Below are 8,701 nucleotides of genomic sequence, written 5' to 3' on the forward strand. Positions count from 1 at the left end.
TTTTAATCTATGTTTACGTTCAAGACACTGTCATTTCTACATAATAGAATCATTGATCGGTGTTTTACAAGTGTGTGTTTGATCCTTAACAGCGAGTTCGAGCTTAGCTGTTTGCACTTCGATGTGTTTGAGCCTTTGGGTATATGTGACGAAGTTTACAATTTTAGAAACATATTTCCATATCCACGTCACTCCACACAGTTCTGGGAACTGCTTGTGCGAGGGAAAACTGTTTCCTTCCCCCTTTTATCTTTAAGAGAGAGGATGGGGTGAATGGCTGAAGAGATGAATGGCTTCTCGGTTCAGAGCAGGCACATCTACAGACTCGGGTGTCTCACTCCCGTGTGGTAAATTCTGTTGATTTTAAACACTGTATCCACGGCATTCCACAGGTCCACTCCAGAAACCGATCCCAAATATTTTCCTTATGCATCACGTGATGCAAGCCAGCAGTAAGCTCAACCTCAGCCTCTCGCTTCATTTTCCACGGAATCTAGATTACCCAACAGCAATAAAAACTCTTCTGTCTTGATGGAAATGAATTTCCTCTTTTAGCCGAAAGTCTCTCTTGACAGAGTGGGCGACTCAAAACTACTTATGTCATGGGTTCAGTTCCTCAGTGTGAGCTGCAGTTTCCCTGTCAGTTTGAAAGTCCTGTGAGTTAGAATGTACTTTAAAAGCTTGTGGGGAACTCAGGAGAGGGCTCAGTGGGTAAGGGCGCAAGCCAGATGAGCGCAAGAACCCAAGTGCTCAACTCTGGAGTGAAAAACTAGGTTTGCCTGTAACCCCAGCACTGTGTGGGGAGGAGACAATGCGGAGAAAATCACCGAGGCTTGCCAGCACTTCAGCCAGGCCAGCCAGGAAATGCCTGGCTACAAGTTCAATGAGAGCCTTTGTCTCAGGGAAAAGGTAGGAGAGGACAGAGGAAGATGTCAGATGCTCCCTTCTGGCCTCCAAATACACACATACAGAGAGAGCATAGACAAACACACACAGCACAGACACACACACACAGCACAGACACACACACACACACACAGCACAGACACACACACAGTACAGATACACACACAATACATACACACACACAGCACAGACACACACAGCACAGACACATACACAGCACATAAACACACACATAGCACAGACACACACACACAGTACAGATACACACATAATACATACACACATACAGCACAGACACACACAGCACAGACACACACAGCACAGACACACACAGCACAGACACACACAGAACAGACAAGCACATACACACACACATATACACACAGCACGGAAACATACACAGCACACACACACACAGTACAGACACACACACAATACATACACACACACACATACACACACAGCACAGACACATACACACAGTACAAACACACACACAACACACATACATACACAGCACAGACACACACACAGCACAGACACAGAAAAAGACAAAGACAGACAGACAGACAGATGCAGACACACTCCATAAAAATAAAGAGAAAGTGTATTGAGCAGAGACCAACCCAAAGCCAAAACAAAGTTGAGCTGAGCTGCCCACAGTACCTCCATTTTGTCCGAGTATGTGTTAAATCCACCCAGTAGCTCCCCAGCCTCAGTGAGCACATTTTATACATGGTAACACAACAGCTCACCAGTTTAAGTAAACAGCTCATGTTGCCCTTGTATTTATGGTGGTCAGTACTCTGCTCACGTGAGCATAAGAAAGTAAGTTCAAAATTTCCGATCATCTACCGACTGATCTCAGAGAGTTCCAGCAACATTCTAAATCCTGTGGCCCATGGCCTTTGCTGGCTTACTTAAAGATTTCATACTTATTTTTGAAAAAAAATCTTTTAAAACCTTTTCTTTACATTGCAACAAAAATTTAAAAACTGGAATGAAAAAGAATCATTCCTCCATCTAAAAACATTTGCCTTTTTCCAGGCATGAGTCCCGCGTTCCTGCGGGCCGTCATGTGATGCTGGCTTGCTGCGGCTGCTGACACTTTCGATGGGACATGTCTCTCTGGCTTCAATTGACTTATTTTGTTGGTTCTGTGGGATGCTTGGGAGGGGATTTGTTTGCACTGGGAGGATATGGATGTCTGTTAGTGCTGTCCACCACGTGTCTTTAACTCAGTGAGGGAGAGGAACTTTCATTGTTTTTCCCTCAGGATACACAACTTCCTTCCTTGTGTGTGCCATGGCCCTGCCTTCTTTGCTCTGTGTTCCCATCCGTGCCCTGTTACACCCTTAGGGCTCCCCTATTTCATGTTTACACTTTGCCTGTGCCTCCTCCCAACAGGTCTCACTCTGCCCCTCCCCCACTCCCCTCTAGCCCAGGAGCTGAGCTCCTCTTCCCTCTCCTCTCCTCCCTTCCCTCCCTTCCCTTCTCTCTCCTCAGCTTCTCCAGTTCTCATATAACCCAACCATCTTGACTGTATACTCTTGGTTCTGTGCTCCCTTGGTCTCTTGGCTCCTCTCTTAGTCCTGGCTGGCTCTTTCTTGGCCCCTTGGTTCTTCTCTTCCTCTTAGTTCTGCTCTTGCTGTCTTGGTCCCATGTTCTCTCTTTACTCCTTCTCTCTTGCCACCCTCCCACTCTCTCCATCCCCATCATGACCAAGACCTGGTTCAGTCTGGACCCTCCCAGATGCCTCTGGCTGTTCTCTCCTTCATCTCTCCTCAGCCGTGCCTAGGATCGGTCACGCTTTGTTTTCAATCACTATTTTAGTGTCATTTTGTTGTTGTTGTTGCTGTGACCAATACCTGACAAAAAAAAACAACTGAAGGGAGGAAAGGTTTGCTCTGGTGTGTTGGTTTAATGAGAATGGCTCCTGTAGCTCATATATTTGAATGTTTGGTCTACAGTTGGTGGAACTGTTTGGGAAGAATTAGGAGGTGTGGCTATGTTGGGAACAGGCTTTAATATTTCAAAAGACTCACCATCATTTTCAGTCTCTTTGTCTCCGTTTCTGTTCATATGCTTGTCCCTGTCTCTGTGTCTTTCTTGTCCCCATGTCTGTCCCTGTTCCTGTGTCTGTCCCTATTCCTATCTTTGTGTCTGTCCCTGTTTCTATGTCTGCCCCTGTGTCTGTCCATATCTTTGTCCCTATCTCTGTCTCTGTGTCTGTTCCTGTCCCTGTCTCTGTCTCTCCCTGTCTCTGTGTCTGTGTCTACATCTGTCCCTGTATCTATCTCTGTCTCTTTACCTCCTATTTGCAGATCAAGATGTAAGTTCCCATCTGAACCACCTAATATGCCTGCTACTTGCTGCCACACTAACTGCCACAATGAATTATTAACCCTCTGAAACTGTCACCCTAATTAAATGCTAATTTCTTTCATATGCTTTGGTTGTGGTGGGTTTTTTTTTTTTTTTTTTTTTTTTTTTTTTTTTTTTTTTTGACAGAAACAGAAAAGTAACTTGTATAAGATGTGGTACCAGGGAGTGGGCTATTGCTGTGACAGACCTGACCTTGCTGTTTTGTGAAGGAATGTGTCCGAATTTGGGATTTCAGACTAGGCATGCAGTCTGTAAGGGAAGCTTAGAAGGTAGTCGTGCTGAGATCCATGTGGGGTTTCTGAGGGAAACAATATTTGCACCTGGGCTGGAGATTTTGGTGATATCTTTATAGAGCACCTGGAGAGAAAAACTCCTGAGAGAGACCCAAATAAGTCAGATGGAGTCATTATTAAGGTCCAGTGGGACTGTCCCCAAGCAGATTAGTGGGAAGCAGCCTCTCCAGTTGGGTAAAGTTTTTAAGGGCAGAACCCACAGCTGTGAAGCATGCAGAAAGGGAGCTGTGGACATCTGTAGCGAGCAAGCTTTGTTTACTGAGTGGAAAGACAGCAATTAAATACTCAGTTAACCTTTAGCTCAGGGTCACATAGGAGTTTAGGGCTGGTCCAGAGACCAGTTTTACCCAAGAGAGTTTTAGCACTTAAAGTATTCTTGAGACTCCTTTCATAGCATAACTAGAGTTCAGCAGTCTATTGCAATATTTCCGCAAAGACGGTGGCTTCTTTTTAATCCTTGTCCTGAGGGTCTGCCTGAGTCTGAACTCGAGGATCCCAGAACAGCCCGACACTCTGCCACAGGATTATTAGTGATTACTCGCTCTCACACAGGTTTGCATCAAAAAGACCAAGTGCGGGTAAAAGAAATAGGAAAGGTATAGTTGGAAGGGTAAAATATCTGACCCAAAACAGGAAAAAAGGGAGTGGTCCCCTCAGGGCAAGGCCCTGTCCAGTTCAGCTCAGCCTGACCTTCTGCTCCCAGACAACACGCACGAAAGACTTTCAAAAATGTGACTCCAGGGCCCAGGTTCTATCTCAAACTGTGGTCAAACTTGGCAGAGTCCTGTGCTCGGTCCTGGCTTTAGAATCACAATGAATGAAGAAGTTGTGGGGTCATCCTTTGTGGCTTAGGAGAGCCTCAGGGACAGGTAATGGGCCCTGTGGCAGGGGACTTCCTGCATAGAGGCACAGAGAGGCTACTGTGTAACTCTGTAAAAGTAAAACCTGGGTTGCATTGGTGGCCCTGAGACATTAAGATGTCAGAGCTATGGCATGTCTGCTGGGGAAGCTGTACAGGGAGGGGAATCACATAGGAAAGAGGCATGTGCAGTTAGCAAAGCTAGAACACAGAGCCATTCAAGCCCTTTGACATTAGGCAGGAAGCTACAGGGTTTGGAGTTTGTTCTGCTGGGTTTTGGTCTTGGGTCAGTCCAGCCATTTCCCTCTATGCCCCTCTGCTCCCTTTCTGAATAGTAATGCACATTCTGTGCCATTGAGTCTTGAAAGTATAGGATTTGCTTTTGGGTTTTTGTAGGGGTTTGCGCTTAATAGATTGCTTTGAGTCTCAGAAGGGACTTTGGACTTTTAAACAGCATTGAGACTCTGAAGGACTATGGGGGTTTTTTGAAGTTGAACTCAATGCATTTTACATTATGACTACAAACATATGGAGGGAGGACAAGAAGTAGAATGTGGTGGTTTGCATGAGAAACAACCCCTGCCCCAAGTTCACATGTTTGACTCCTTGGTTCCCACTAAGTGAAACTGTTTAGGAAGGATTAGTGGGTACGTTGTTGGGGTAGGCTTTGGTGTTTCTCTTACAATTCCCAGTCTCTTTTCTCTCTTTCCTGTCTCTTGTGGATCTAGATCGAGCTCTCAAAGGCTTTTCCTCTGCAACCATTATCCCATAACTCTCCTTCAGAAGTTGCCTGGTCTGTGGTGTTCTGTCTGAGCAGTGGGGAAAATGAGCAAAACTTTTGCCTTATGATCTGTGAGTATCAGTCTGTCAAATGGGGAAAGCACAGCAGCAAGTGCAGGACGCTGTCTGTTCACATTGCATCTGTAGTTAGGAAGCAGAGAGCCAAAAGGGAGTGGCACTAGGCTCTGCAACTTCAAAGCCAACCCAAGAGACCCACTTCCTTCCACAAGAGTCAGTCGAGTCAGTCTCCTAAAGATTCCACAACATTCTCCATTCATAAGTTCTTGAAGGATGATAGTACACATTCAAGTTCCTGCACTTACTTTTTTAATCCAGGAAAACAACTTAATTTTGTTAAAATAAAAGTAGTAAGAATTTCAACTCAATTATAGAAATAGCACAGTAGCATGTAGGATCTGTCTAATCTTTACATAAAAACATTAATGTGTTACATTTGTGAGTAGAAAATCCTTCATCTTCCCAGTTGGTAATTGCGGTGGTTTGAATATGCTTGGCCCAGGGAGTGGCACTATTTGGAGGTGTGGCCTTGTTGGGGAAAGCGTGTCACTGTGGATGTGGGCTTTAAGACCCTCGTCCTCACCACACGGGAGCCAGTCTTCTCCTAGCTGCCTTCAGATGACAATGTAGAGCCTTCAGCTCCTCCTGCACCATGCCTGCCTGGATACCACCATGCTTCCTGCCATGATGATAATGGACTGAATCTCTGAACCTGTAAGCCAGCCTCAATTAAATGTTGTCCTTATAAGTGTTGTCTTGGTCATGGTGCCTGTTCATGACCTTAACTAAGACAGTAATCCCCCTGTGCTAGACTAGGAAGGGAAGCCTTGCCTGGCGTGCAGATAGCAGAACATTAAACAAAGCCAATCCTTGCTGGAGTAGTTACCTTTGAGTCACTGCCACCACAAGAGGTGGTGAGGACAACTTTCCAAGAGCAAAGGCTCATGATTTCCATGGGTTCTGGTTTACTTGAAAGGTTCGGAAGAAAAATCTTAGTTTGTGGTGAAGGTTGTATGCATCATGCCGGCCCAGGAAGTAGCGAATGAGGTGGGAATCTAGAGCTTGCTATAACTTTCAGTGACTGATCCTTAGTGACCATCTCCCCACCAAACCCTCCCTCCTAAAAGTTCCATTACCTTCCATAATAATGTCCCAAGCCAGAAGTAAAATGTTCCAAACAGGAGCCTATGGAAGACAGGTCAGATTCAAACCATATACTTGTAAAAATGCCCATTTGCAAGTCTTCTAGCTTTCATGTTGCTACAGATGCCACCAAGGTTGCTAAGCAATGAACTCTAGGCTGCTGATTGCTCTAGAACACAGGTTAATGCACTTGCCAATGATTTCCTGGACTGGACCACCTCTGTAGTCTACAACTGACTCTGAGCACAGCAATCAGAGGGGACCAGTCTTGGGCCAGGAGACTAAGAATCCATGGGAGCATGTCCTAGGTAGATAGAGTCATTGGGACCCGGGGATAAGGTGGTGCTCCATCTGAAAAAGAGGTTCTTTAGGAGCCACTGATTGCCTTATTCATCTGTCCTTCATGAGCTGGGATGATTTTGGTCCCTTAAATATCAGCTGGAGACAGGTGAGTTACCTCCAAAGCAGGTCAGAGAGAAACAAAATCAAGAAACGCCCTTAGCTGTGTTCTGCTAACCTGCTGCTGCAGTGTGGCATGGAGCAGGACTCCGGGGAGAAAACTAACATTCGCAGCTGCCCAAAACATGAAAGAATCGGTCACCTGGCCAAGGGACCAGCCTCAAGGTATGATCCTTAAGCCCCCACTGCAGTCTCTTACCGAGCCACAGCTTCACAGTTGTCCTGCCCTGCTGGATTCCTCGGAAAAGCCTACCTTCTCCTTCCTTCGTTCTTTCTCTTTTCTAAGCTTGCTTTCCCCAACACTTAGGGCTTCACCATTTTGCAATTGCTTGTTTGCCGTGCGGCTGGCTTTCATGATTAATTCAAAGAGCTTTCCCTCTTTCTCCCTTCAACCTCGCCCCTCTGGACTGCCCAGGTTTACACCCGTGCTGGCTTTGAGGGTTTTTTCCCCCTTAAACGCTAATAAAATTGCCCTTAAGTTTCCTTTTGAGTCACTTCTTAAGTTCTTTTATTAATGAAACAAACAAACAAAAATTCTCCAGAGCGGACCTAATTTTTTCGAAGCCACGTGACAGTCCTTCTCTGTCTTCAGGAATCTAGGCTGTCAGAGGCTCACTCCTCAGCACCCACGGCACAGTGTGAAGGGCAGGATCCCAAGGTCATGGAGACAGGAAGCCATAGCTGAGGTCAGGCCTGAGTCTGAATGTAAGGTGGTTCTGGTTCAACCTGGGCAACAATCTTGGTGTTATCTCATGGGCTGTGAACTGAGTGGCTTGGGGGCTCAAGCCACCCTGAATTCATGGTTCTGGGTCCAAAACTGCTTCTCTGTGGGAGTCTGTGCCCTCACTGTGACCCCAGTGCGACCTTACTTTGAAGAAGGTTTAGGCATTTTGTGTGTGTGTGTGTGTGTGTGTGTGTGTGTGTGTGTGTGTGTGTGTGTAAATTACCTCAGCTCGCCAGCTCCACTTGGGCGCTAAGAGGAAGGGCGATATTTGGAACCTTATTTGAGGAATTGCCTTCATCAAATGAACTGTGGGCATGTCTGGGAAGGTTGTATCTCCTCTTATGGTTGATGTGAGAGGGTCCAGCCCACTGTGGGTGGAGCAATCTCTAGGCAGGTGGTGCTGAGTTCTACACAAAAGCAAATTGAGCAAGCCATGGGGAGCAAGCCAGCAAGCAGCATTCCTTCCTGGTTTCTGCTTCAGTTCTGGCCTCCAGGTTCCTGCCTTGAGTCCTTGCCTTACCTTCACAATGAGTTGTAATCTGTAAGATAAAATCAACCCTTTCCTGCCAAGTTGCTTTTGGTCATGGTGTTTATCACAACAACAAAAAGCAAGCTGAGAGACCCTGAGAAAGGAGGCTGAGGGGGTGCAGGTGGCCAGGAAGACAAAGCATGAAAGATAGGGAACCTCTCCAACCTCCAGAAACTCTGCTTTCCTGCAGAAGGCATACCCCGGAAAACCCTGGGCTTTAGCCACAAACAGCTAGAATCAAGTGGCTCAAAACAAAGGAAACTATTCTTTTCCAGTCTTTATGCCTAGGTCCAAAGTTAAGGGTGGGTGAAGCCAGGCTGCCTCTGAGCCTCTGGGGAGGGCACCTCCAGTCTCTTTCAGCTTTGATGGTTCAGGTGTTGCTTGGCTTGTGGTACTCCTATGTGCATGTGGCTTTTCCTCGTCTTCCTGGGTGCTACTTCTTAAAAGACATCAGTGAGCAGATTCCACAGACCTCAGTGTGACCTCATTGTACTGGGCACTGTTCAAAAGCCTTTATTTACATGTAAGCTTACATGCTTGAATCCTGAAGCATGAACATCGGGGAGGGGCCCATTTAATCCACTCTATTTGGTGTGGCTTTTTAG

This window comes from Micromys minutus, assembly GCF_963924665.1.
Source record: "Micromys minutus genome assembly, chromosome: 11".
NCBI lineage: Eukaryota > Metazoa > Chordata > Mammalia > Rodentia > Muridae > Micromys > Micromys minutus.